Raw genomic sequence first — 12,662 nt, 5'->3', positions numbered from 1 at the left:
GACTCCCAGGTTCCAGCCATATGAGCAGTAGAGCTCAAAAGTAGCTTAGAGGTAAGAAGAAAGAATACCTCACTCATTTTGAACATTATAGAAGTGTTATTCTTCGGATTAGCATGATGTAAGTTTTACAGTTTTGTTTCATTCTGGTTTTCCTGTCTGGCAGTCCCTAGCTCTTTTTAGTTATTCTATAATGGGCCCTAGAAGGGAGAGTTGCATGTGGTTGAGACTCAGGGTGGAAGAGGCAGGTTTTAAGTTATTAGCAGCCAGTTGGAAGGAAGGGAGAAAAGAAATTTCTTCCTCTGGGTATTGAGGCCAAGTTCTGAAAGGTCATAGAATGGCAACAGACCACCAGTAGAAGTTGAAAGCCCTCAACTTTTTCTTCATCCCTAAACTTCCTAACTAACCCCAAAAAGTATGAGTGCAGACTTGACTTCAAGATGTATATACTTAGACTTAAAACTTAGGGAAAACTGGCTCTTTCTATCTGTCCTAAGCTAACTCTAAGGTTAATAGTAAGTAAACAAGACCTAGGCTCTAAATATATAATATTTGGTTCTACCTTTGGGGAAGACATATAGTACAATTTTTCTTCACTTTTTTTCTATAAGCTATCACTTAGTACCACCACATTCTATTCATAATGAATTTTAGTTTCTAAAGGAACATCCTCACACCACAGAAAAGTAACCCATTCATTCAGAATCTCATTGCCTTTACTGCAAATCCTGGTGTCTAGGGTCTTAGAGACAACCAGGTCTGCCATGGAAGATGCAGAATAATTTGAGATTTAAACAGCATAACAAAAAGATCATATGGAGAACAAAGTAATGAGAACTTTGGGGGTAGGTGAGGTGAGTGTGGGAAAGCTGTCAGGACAGATGATGTCCAACTTCTAAAGGAATTAATGAGGACTGGAAAGAGTAGGTTCCAGCCATATGAGCAGTGGAGCTCAAAAGTAGCCTAGAGGTAAGAAGAAAGAATATCTCACTCATTTTGAACATTATAGAAGTGTTACTGTATTCTTCCCACACATCATATCAGTAGGTACATGGCTTAAGTTGATATTTTCCAGGTATCTCTGTTGTAAAGTTACTATATTTTCCATTTGTAATTAATAAGTATTAAGTGTGGGGACTCCTGGGTGGCTCAGCAGTTGAGCTTCTGCCTTCGGCTCAGGGCCTGATCCTGGGATCTGTGATTGAGTCCACATCGGGCTCCCTGCGAGGAGCCTGCTTCTCCCTCTGTCTGTGACTCTGTGCCTCTCTCTCTGTGTCTCTTGTGAATAAATAGATCTTAAAAAAAAAGTAAGTATTAAGTATGGAGCAATATTTTGAAGCTATATATTTCCTGTTCCTCTTTTCTTCTCTAACAGTTCTCCAACTTTAAAACACTAGTGTGTAGAGATTAGTATCTTAAAATGGAGGTTTCTTACAACAAGATATTAGAACCCATTTTAAAAAGCCAACACATTCAATTCCTTACCCCTGCCACACTACTGTCTTTCTAGAAGACTCTTATTAAGGAGCAAACACCAGGGATCTTATGAAGCCCAAAGGAAAGCAACTGAAGACTTGGAGCATGTCACCAGTTAAGCTGTTTACTCAGGTGACTTGGTTTTTCTCACATCTTGCAAGTCAAGCTCATCCAGTCCAAGGTGGAGCACCAACCAATTTCTGGAATTAAGGAACGCTTCAGATTTTCTGGGTTAGGTCACTGGTACCAGGGTGGGGCTCAGTGCTGAGTAATTTATATAGGGAGTCAAGAATTTCCCCAGAGAGTATGGTGTCTGATGGCAGTGAGTTTGGGTTGCTTGAGGGTCTCATTCTTCAGTCAAAGAGGAAAGAACCAAGAGGAAAATCACTTTCTGAAACTGGGTGTGAGAGATGGTACAATGATCCTCATTGGAATTCTATAAGAGGGTCTAACAAGAGATGTGGGGCAGGAAGTTACATTGTCACTGAAGCCAAGCTTCTGAAGTTTGACTATCTTGTCCTTTAGGACTCATTCATTCCATAACATCTTTTTTTTTTTTTCTTTGAAGAAGCTGGATAATGGATCTAAGACAGCCTGACTCAGCCACCATCTTGTACACTGGGATGTATCCTACAGATTATGTTGGACCGTGATCTGGATTGAAGCAGGCCTTCCTGAATTCCTGTGTGGACCTGTGTTGCAGCTGATCAAAAGAGGCATGATTCATGATGTTTTATAAACAGTTGAAATAGTCCCCATTCTGGCCAGCAATAGTTCTCATGGAGAAAGGCAGTGCAGAGGCACCTGGATGGTTCAGTTGGTTAAGTGTCCGACTCCTGATTTTGGCTCAGGTCATGATCTCAGGGTTTTGAGGTGTCAGGTCATGATCTCAGGGTTTTGAGGTGAAGCTCTGTGTCTGAGAATCCGCTTCAGATTCTCTCTCTCCTCGCTCTACCCCTTCCCACTGTTCGTGCTCTCCTTTTTCTCATTCTTTCTTAAAACAAAACAAAACAAAACAAAACAAAAAAAAAAGAAAGGCAATGTACTCTATATGAGTTTGAATTTTTCCTGTGACCTTGCTGAGGAAGGACATGAAACAACCTGGAAAGAAATATATTAGAAGATGGCTGGAGAGTGGAGCCCAGAAAAGAATACTTCACTGTTTCATTTCATAAGAGTAGAATGAAGTGAAGTGAAGTCACCACCTCGTTCCTCCCCACCACCAGCCTACCTCCCTTTCCATCTGAGCACCTGGTGCTGGCACACTGCATTCAAACTCTCCTTTCCTGAGATTCACCAATTGTTATAATTTCCCGTTTGCTTTGTCACTTTTGTGTGTACCCTTACTCACACATATTCTTTCTGAGCCATTCATTCAAGGGAATTCTACTGTAAGAAAGAGCTGTCCACTTCCTTTTGTATATTTATTTATATCTATGTGGATTCATAGATTCTTATTTCTATTCACTGGATTGTAATTCATTACTATCATTATCTATTTTGATGTCTCAAATATCCCAGATTTGGTTAGTGAGATGTTATAGACTTTTATCCCCAAATATTTCAGTTTGACTTGTCAGGAACAAAGTAATTCTCTTATAAAATGATAGCACAGTCATCAAAATCAGAATACTTAACACTCGTATGCTATTTTTTAAAAAGATTTTATTTATTTATTTGACACACACACACACACACACACACACAGAGCTCAAGCAGGGGAAATGGGAGGCAGAGGGAGAGGGAGAAGCAGATTTCCTGCCAAGTGGGGAGCCTGATGGGAGGCTCAATCCCAGGCCCTGGGGTCCATGACTGGAGCTGAAGGCAGATGCTTACCTGACTGAGCCACCCAGGTACTTCAACATTCGTACACAACTACTGTCTAATTGATAGTCTATATTGAAATTTGTCAATTGTCCTAATAGTATCCTTTATAGCTATACGCATCCCCACCTTACCCAGATCCAAACCAGGATCACACATTGCATTGAGTTATCATGTCTTTTTAGTCTCTTTTTATCTGGAAGAGTTCCTTAATCTTTATTTGTCATTAATGACATTGACATATTTAGAAGAGTAGAGTCAGTTATTTTATAGAAAGACCTTCAATTTGAGTTTAGTTGATATTACCTTATGATGAGATTCAGATTATGTATTTTCAGTAGGAATGTTACAGATGTAATATTGTATTCTTCTTCACAGAGTATCATGGCAGAAGGCATATGGTTGAAATTGGTGTCTTCCAGATTTCTCCACTATAAAATTAGTATTTTTGCCCTTTGAAATTAAGAAGTGATTTGTAGAGAGATATTTTTAGGCTATGTATATATCCTACTCTCCTCAAAATTTACCCAGTAGTTTTATATATGTTAATAGTTCTTGCCAGAATCAATTATTATTATGATAGCTGCAAAATGGTGATTTTCTACCTCCATCATTCTTTCCATATTTATTAGTTGGCATTCTACTGTAAGGAAGAATTTTCCATCATGTATGCAGGTATTTGCTTGTTCCTACATGGATTTATAGGTTCTTTTACTCAATGGTGTATAATTTATTACTATCATTATTTATTTTGATAGTCAAAATGTCCCAGATTTGGCCAGTGGGAACTCCTCCAAACTGGGTTCACTGTTCTTTTGCTATATCTGCATCATTATTTGTGCTTTCTTTTGGACACAGAAAGATATTTCAGGTTTATCTTGTACTTTCCTTGCCTCAGCCCTAGAAGCAGTCATTTCTCCAAGAAGTCCTGGTTCTTTTTAATGGAGAATGGTATTTAGAAATCTAGCTTGGGCAGCAGATATGCTCACTGTTACTGGGGTTTTATTGCTTTATCAGCAGACAGAGCTGTGAAATAAATACATTTGTGTGACTATGTGTAAATGTATATGTACATGATATATTTCATATATATGTGTGTGCCTAAGTAAATATATGTAGAACATACACACATACACATAGATGCCATGAGTTTGTACTAATACTTCTGATTCTACTCCAGGATCATGGGCTTTATTCTAGGCCTCTCTTTCTATATTTATAACTCCCTTCACAAGAGCTGCATTTTAAAAGCCATCCTTAAAATTAAGTTAAGGAAAAGTCGGTGGGGAGGGGTGTAGGAAGCCAAAGGGAAGAAGGTTTTCAAAATCTGTTTATGGTTTGAGCTCTCCCCTATTGCACTTCTTGCTAAGTAATATTAAAACCAATGAAAAACTTTTACATAGTGGTGGAATAGAAACTTAGGAAGCCATTAGAATAAAAATAAAATCAAGTATAAGAGAAAAAAGGAGTAATTAGTTAAAAATAAGCTCACAAATCTGATAAAGGTAGAAGATTAAGCTTTTAAAAATAAGACAAAGTAGATGAGGTTTAAAATAGAAGATAGGTCATAAATCAATGAGGTGTGAGAGGTTAAAAACATAAAAGCAAAGAAGATAAAATCTAAGACAAAATACAAATACTCAAAAAAAAAAAATACAAATACTCCATGAACTGGAAAGTGAACATACTGAAAGGGATTAAAGATTAAAAATAGGAAATGAGAAATAAAAAGATAAAAATCAAAATTATAAAAATAATAACAAGTAGAAATATATTTAAAAGAAAATAACAACAAAAGGCTGAAAGACCAGAAAGGCAACTGAGAAGGGAGAGGGGAGGTGTTGTGTAGAGGATGGGGAAAAGAGATCCCTGACCAGGTTCATGAGATTACACTTTTCTTGTGGGGGGTGAATCTCCTATTGATATCAGTTGCCCTCTATAGGGCTATAGCTAGCACTTCCTCTCCTTTGTTGAGCATCACACTATGGGTCCACTGTAGGGGGCCAATGGCCACTGGGAGTGGAGGACAGATGAGTGAACATTCTTACACCCAGCAGTTGGTGCAAACAAGGGCAGAACAGTTTCTGAGGATTAGAAACCCCTGTTCACATTTCTTTCCAGAAGTGCAGCTGGGACTGTCTGCTTTGGATGGCATAAAAGTGGATGCAATGGTATTTTCTAGGGGTCCGGTGTAGAATATGGAAAAGAGTAATGGCTTGGAACTGAGGAAACATGGGTTTAATCCCAGGGCCCAAGCTAATGTAAGCTTGAATAAGCCCTTTACTCTCTGAGTACACTGTATTTATTTTTTTATTTCTCTCTCTCTCTCTCTCTCTCTTATAAAATGAGAGACAGTCTAAGCAATAATATGCCTATATTATACACCAAGACAAATGTTTTCTAATCGGTATTAGGTCACAGACAAGTAAAATATCATATTTTCTATTGCAGATTCCTAGATCAAAATCTTCTATTGTAGATGTGTATAGGAGAGAGGAGAGAGGAAAGGTTTATAAGGAACTGAGCTATTGCTGAATGGGAAGGTGGGGGAAGAGGTGCACACAATGCAATAATGTTTGACTCAATGATTCTCAAACCTGAGGTTGGGAAAGAATAGTTGAGCCACTTGAAGACTTAGGTTCATCAGATTTTTTAAAATAGTATTGGTAAAACTAAAATCCAGTTGGGAAAGCACAAGACTCCAGCCAACAAGGAAGAACTTAATGAGCCCTAGTAATTACCGAGATCATAAAGTTAAAAAGGAAGCAGAGCCAATTCTATCTGACATGTAATCTGAAGTTGTAGTCACGGCATTTGTGTGAAGATGCTTCTAACTGGCTCTCGCCCAAGAATGTCATAATAGCCATGGGTGTGTTGCTGATCTTCTCTTTCCCATATCACACTGGGCATCGTATCATCACACCAGGGCTCTCTCATTTGCATGCTAGAAGACACAGGTCCCGGGAATGAGGGTAACAGGATTGCCAGTCACATAGACATGAAGGAAGGTCAGGGTAGCAAGCAAGGAGCATCAGAAGAGCAAGGTCCCAGCTCAATTGCAGGTTCCCCTCATTCATCCCTCTGTCTGACCTTGCATCTACCTAGAATTCCCTGTTTCATCTTCTTTTTTGTGTTTTGGGGTTGGATTTTGTTCCTTTGCTTTCCATGAGGGAAGAAAGGGCAGGATAGGGAAGAAACAGAGGACATTCCATTCTGTGCTATGGATCCAGAATTCCTATTTCACCTCTATGTCTCCATCACCCTTGGCCAAGTCCCCTGAAGTCACTTCTCAGGATCAGTCAGAGGCCTATACAGGATGAGGATTTTTCTCTCTTGGTTTCCTTCATATCCAGCTTGTCACAGTTTCTTTTTAAGTCAGCCATCAGTCTATTCTTCAACAGACCCAGTTCCCTCTCTCAGACTGGAAAGAAGTAAAAAGTGAACACACACCACCTAAGGATCTGCAGAGTGTCTACTTAATGCAGTCAGCATGTTTTGGGTGATGATCACAGTAGGCAGGTGCTCATGCTGGACACTGGGAAATATAGGGGATGATCTCTGCTTTCTGGAGCTTGCAGCATACCTGAAAAACTAAAAATCTTTTGTGTGAAGAGTTGAAAACAGGAGAGTCAGTGTCAACACCAGATGACACGAGGCGGGTCATGGTTAAATGCGCAGTGAATGGCATAGATACTGAATGTTAAACAGTTCAGGAGAGTGGGGCAGGCTTTCTGGGGGACTACTCGAATCCTGATGTAAATGAAATTCAGTTGTGGTCACTGTCTTTCATTTGTATGACACTGTAAAGTTTACAAAAGACATTCCTCCATTTAATGTTGAAATCATAGGTCTTCCAGCAGAGGGAACTGAGGCTCAGCTAGGTCATGTGGAAGCAGCGAGCCAGGTGTCCAGATCACAGGGCTAGACTTCTTTGTAGTAGATGGGCCTTCCCTGGAAGAAGATGTCTTGAAATGAGCAGGGAGGAGAAGCTCCAGAAAGCAGACCACCTGACCAAACATGGAGGGGAATTTGAAGGACCTTGAAAGTGGGGCTGGGGTTCTTTGTTAGGGAGATAATTGGCCCAAGCAAGGATAGCAACTGACCTGCATTACACCTGACATCCCTTAGATTAGCAGTCCAGGAGCCAGACTTATCCTAAAGATGTATTTGTTTGGTCTACACAGCAATTTAAAGTGTGTGCATTAATTGCGCACATTAAAAAACGAGGTGATTTCCCTCTTTCTCTTACACACACACACACACACACACACAAGCACACACTCTTAGATTGCTTGCTACCCTTGAAAATTGGAATCCTTGGTAACGCTGAATCCTTGTTCTTATGGCAACTTTGAGCTGAAACTGCGTAGCAACTGCCTCTATATGGTTCTGGGGCTCTCTAGTTCTCCAGGGCTCCTCAGGATATGGCCCCTAAAGGCTTTTGAGTTTGCATCCCTTGATTTAGATGAGAATCCTGTAAGGGAGAATCCTGTAAGGGACCATTCTTGCACTTTAACTATTCCTAGATTTGAGTATTCTGTTACAAATGTGAGAGACCATTATGATGTGGTAGAAAGGATCAGGAGGCCTGAATTCCAGCCCTGCTCTGCCATGCATTGGTGTGTGACCTTAGCTAAACAGTGGACCTCTCCCAGCTTCAGTTTCATGGTCTTTTAATTGGACCCACCTGCAGTGAGAGTGTGAGAATTACGTGACTTAATGAAAGTGTCCATGCCATCTATATTATTTAAATACTTATTTGGGGGAACTACTCAACCCAAGATGCAAAGACAGAGAACATTGACTATACAGCATTTTCCTCAGAATGATTTTGGAATATTCCTATTTAAAGTGTCAATTTTGGGGAAGAGTTGCAGTGATTTCCATGGAACTTGGAGGATGTCGTGGACACAGAGTAGGGGATGGAAAAAGACATTGAGAGAGAGTCTGCACCCTTCCTGCCCCACAACTTCTAGGTCAGAGTCCTGTTGGTCATCCCAGTGACACTTTCCCATTTTGAACAGGATGTTATATATACTTATATATCAGACAGACGCTCAGAATAGAAAGGAATTGTAACCAGACCATTTTGTGAAATCCACCTTCAAGGTAGGAAAGTATTTTAGAAAATCAAGACTTGGTCAATAGGCAAGGACAAGCAAATCACACCTTTCTCATTCGTGGGAGGGCTTCAAGTGCCCGTTGTGAATTGATTTTAGGATTGTGACAATAATGCTGATGTCCTTTGAAGATGGCAGGGGCCTGATAAAACTCTTAAAGGAGTAGATTCCCATGCAGAGTATTTCAGGTCAAGATTCTCTTTGGACACCACTTTTTGGTTTGTCTTTTGTTCCAGCTCACTGAGTGGTTATTATAGTGACGTGTATGGGTGAGTGGTAAAGTGGCCACAATGACAAGTGCTTCCTGACTCTGTGTTCAGGTGTATAATTCTGTTCCTTCTTCCTTCCCACCTTCCGCTCCCACTCCATCTCCCCGGACCCTGCAAACACTGCACTTAAAATGCCATTTTGCCTTTTCATTGTGATTTCTTTGTGAGAAGAAATTGGAACGACCACGTAAATGCTGCCCAGAGGCATCTATCATCTTCTGCCTTGAACGGAAAAACCACAGCTACATGATTGTTGAGCGTTGGCCCATGTTTACCCAACTTCCCAGACACCTGAGAGCTAACCTAACTCAACATTTATAAAATTGCCATGTGTTCGGGCAAATTTTTTCCCTACTTGTTTAAAGCTTTGCTTTCTGAAAGATATTACTGAGAGGGATGGATGCCTGGAAATATGTGGAAGTAATAGCTTTGGGGGCCAACTAGGTAAATTTGCATCTTCAGGCCACAAAGCAAGAGTATATTTTCTCCCTGGGAAATGGAGAGATGCTAGACAAAAAGTAGTTCTAGTTTTCATTATTATATGCTTAAAATAGGCTGGGCACAGGCAGTCCTTGGACTGAAGCTGAATGTAAATTTCAGTTTAAATACATGCTTAATAGGAAAAGCAAAGGGGTAAGCCCTTGAGGCTCCACTGAAGGCCACTGGTGGCCTTACCTCTGGTTTGCCACCTCCTTTTTTTTTTTTTTTTTTTTTTTGCCACCTACCTTTTTACATTAGCTCCTCTAAGGAGAACTACTTTGACTTGATGAGCAAGAATCAAGCAATGACAATGAATCTCTTCTGTGGGAAGGGGAAAGAACTTGCCCAGCCATCCATGGAAATGCTAATGAGCTAATGGGCTTTAATTCAGACCTTCTGTAATATTTTATTTTCCTGATGCTCTTGGAACATATTTTTATATTACTTGATAGTAGGAAGATGGTAAAATATGGATCCTACCAAGCTGAATTGCTTCCATTGCTTCTCTAGCCACTCTCAAGGACTTGCGTCAGGGGTGATAGAAACAACTTGACTCTTTTATGGGGACTGGCTTCAGGCAAAAGGAGGAGTTGTTTCTTTGCATTTCTCAATGCAAAACAGGGCTGTGGTGGGGCAGGTCACAGTCCTGTTAGGACACTGCGTTCCTTATATTTAAACTAGTTGTCCTCTCTACTTGCACATACCTTGCCTAGGAAACTGAGCACAGGAGGGGCTAAGGTGGCGAGATATTTGCCTTCCAGGATGCTGTTTCTCTCCTTTGGTGTTTCCTGGTATCTGAGAAAATACAATTAATGTCAGGAATCTAATGTCTGCCAGGGACTCCAGGCAAAGACCAATATAGGGTGAATTAGTTCATGACCACTGCCCAGAAATCTTAAGAAAAAATGCTGTTCTGGAAGATATTATTGGATTATTGGTTCCGTTTTTAAGATTCACAATCTCTACAGGTTAAGAAAATGATATTTTATTATCAACATGACTCAGTAGAGGAGAAAACTTGCTAAGCAATCACATTGGAAAAAGGCAAAGTCTTTTTTTTTTTTTTAAGGTTTTACTTATTTATTCATGAGAGACACAGAGAGATAAAGAGGCAGAGACATAGGCAGAGGGAGAAGCAGGCTCCACGCAGGACTCAATCCTGGGACTCCAGGATCGTGCCCTGAGCCGAAGGCAGCTGCCTAACCACTCAGCCACCCAGGTGTCCCAGAAGAAGGCAAAGTCTTAAAAGGATGATAGCCTGGCCCAACATCCTGCAGATGGGGCTCACATACCCCTCTGAGTAGTACTTTGGAGTCTTCAGTACTGTACGTTTGGCTAATTATTCTAATACCATGAAGTTATTTGGGTGGCATTCAAAGTCCTGCTCCATCTCATTATTAAACCAGCCACAGATGTAGAGAAAGGGCTCCTGGCCTGAGGGAACAGTCCTGCTTTGCCTATTTCTGCCCACTGATGGCTCTTCTTCTTCTTCTTCGTCTTCGTTTTGTCTTTGTCTTCTTCTGAGAGAGAGAGAGAGAGAGAGAGAGAGAGTATGTATGCCAGGATGGAGAGGAGCAGAGGGAGAGACAGAGACAGAATCTCAAGTAGGCTCCATGCCTAACTTGGGGCTTGAGCTCATCACTCTGAGATCATGATGTGTGCAGAGATCAAAAGTTGGTCACTTGTGCAGCCCGGATGGCTCGGCAGTTTAGCGCCGCCTTTGGCCCAGGGCCTGATCCTGGAGACCTGGGATCGAGTCCCGCGTCGGGCTCCCTGCATGGAGCCTGCTTCTCCCTCTGCCTATGTCTCTGCCTCTCTCTCTCTCTCTCTCTCTCTGTCTCATGAATAAATTAAAAAAAAAAAAAAAAAAGGTTGGTCACTCAACTGACTGAACTACCCAGGTGCCCCTGCCCATTGGCTCTTCTTGCCTCATATCTCCAACATACTGTCTGTCTAGTCATCAGAGTTGAACTCCATGGCTTCCATCTCAGATTGACTTCTACATTTGGCTTTGGATTAGGTGAATGGAAGGGACAGAAGAGGAATAATGAAGAATCAGGAGACAAGGAAAGTACCCATCATGTGGGTAATCATGCAGGGAATGCTAATGCTGGTAGGTATGTGTGGGAATTGAGGAAGAAAAGGCTGTTAGGCATTTTTATGAAACCTTTGTGTATGTCTTAGACAAAGGTGATAAAAGACCAATTGAGAATGCCATCTGAGAAGAGTTTCTAAAAAGTGACCTCATTCATTTATTCCTTTATTCAGCAGAGATGTTCTGGGTATCATTATGAACAAGGTACTTTAGGTAATAAGATATAAAACACCAAGTCCTTGGCTCTCAAAAAGTGTCTGGTCATCATAGGTACATAATCTATTATGTTACTGCATGCCATCTCCCATACGTGTCTCCCCTTGAGAAATTGCTTTTTGAATTTAGTACCAAGAAAACCTTGTCTCTTGTGAGAAAATGGTCTATATCCTCTTTTTAGATATGAGAATTTTGTAACTTATCATGTTTCTATTTCTATCCTGTGAATAAGCTGGGGTTCTAGGTTACAAATCACAGTAATCAATTCTAGCCATCTTAGGCAGAAAAGAAGAATTTGTTGGAAGGATATTTAAATCAAAAGATATACATTCTGACTTGCTCAGGGGCATCGGACAAGTCATTTATCCTTTTCAGACTTGACTTGTCACTTAAGGAATATCATACAATCAGAGGGGAGCTCCCCAAATAGATGGAATGCTCAGAGACCAAGTTTGGAAAATAGATAGGTATGAAAGGCACTCTGGAAAGTAAGGCCACAGAAACTGGTTCTCACACTGTTGGACAAAGGTGAGTAACATGTCCAACTGTCTCTATGATATTGTGTCACTCACTCAAGATTCGAGTCCTGAGAGAACCTTCTGATGGGCTGGGCTTTGGTTTGGGAAGCTAGTCCCTTTGATGTTCATAGTGGAGGGATAGCCACTCTGAAGATTAAGGAGACAGTCTCTAAAAGGAAGATCAATTAGTTAATAGAAAGGATGGTTGGGTGCTGGATAGCAAACAAAAATGGATTGCAGGAAACACAGAGTCAAATTGATGTTCTAACGCAGAAGCACTATCAGCTCTTATAAGGAGCTTATTTATTCTTCTTGCCTTGTTTCCAATTTTTCCTTCCTTTCCCTTTTATTATTCATATTGTACAGCATTCTTTGAATGGCAAGTAAAGTGAAATTCGAAAGGACTAATGACTTGCTCAATGTCCCTGAACTAGTAAGTAGTACAGCCAGGTCCTGAATTTATATCTTTTGATTTCACTTTCAGTCCCTTTGTCTTTCCATGAGTTGATGGCAACACGAAGTAGAGAGATTAATGTCAAGAAAGAAACCGAATGCTATGGTTGTTCTGAAAAGGGATATTTCTTCAGGTTTGGGGAGGTTTGTGTTTCTATGTGATTAACAACAAATCTGTTTTCCTTACTGAACGAAGAGTGCTTCTGTCTTCTCT

The 12,662-nt window shown here is 40.6% G+C and overlaps 2 long non-coding RNA genes across 2 annotated transcripts in view; both read left to right on the top strand.

Annotated features, from left to right (window-relative positions):
• The window catches only part of LOC144320050 (uncharacterized), a 32,429-nt gene that overhangs the window by 4,301 nt on the left and 15,466 nt on the right, over positions 1–12,662 (top strand). The gene's annotated exons all lie outside the window — the stretch shown is intronic.
• LOC144320049 (uncharacterized) lies at positions 89–4,348 on the top strand. Its single transcript, XR_013385638.1, has 2 exons — positions 89–118; positions 2,042–4,348. It is a non-coding gene; the product is annotated as an uncharacterized LOC144320049 (long non-coding RNA).

This window comes from Canis aureus, chromosome 9 (assembly GCF_053574225.1).
Source record: "Canis aureus isolate CA01 chromosome 9, VMU_Caureus_v.1.0, whole genome shotgun sequence".
NCBI classification, from domain to species: domain Eukaryota; kingdom Metazoa; phylum Chordata; class Mammalia; order Carnivora; family Canidae; genus Canis; species Canis aureus.
Note: the sequence above shows the minus strand (reverse complement) of the source record. Positions and strands in the feature narration are given on the sequence as shown.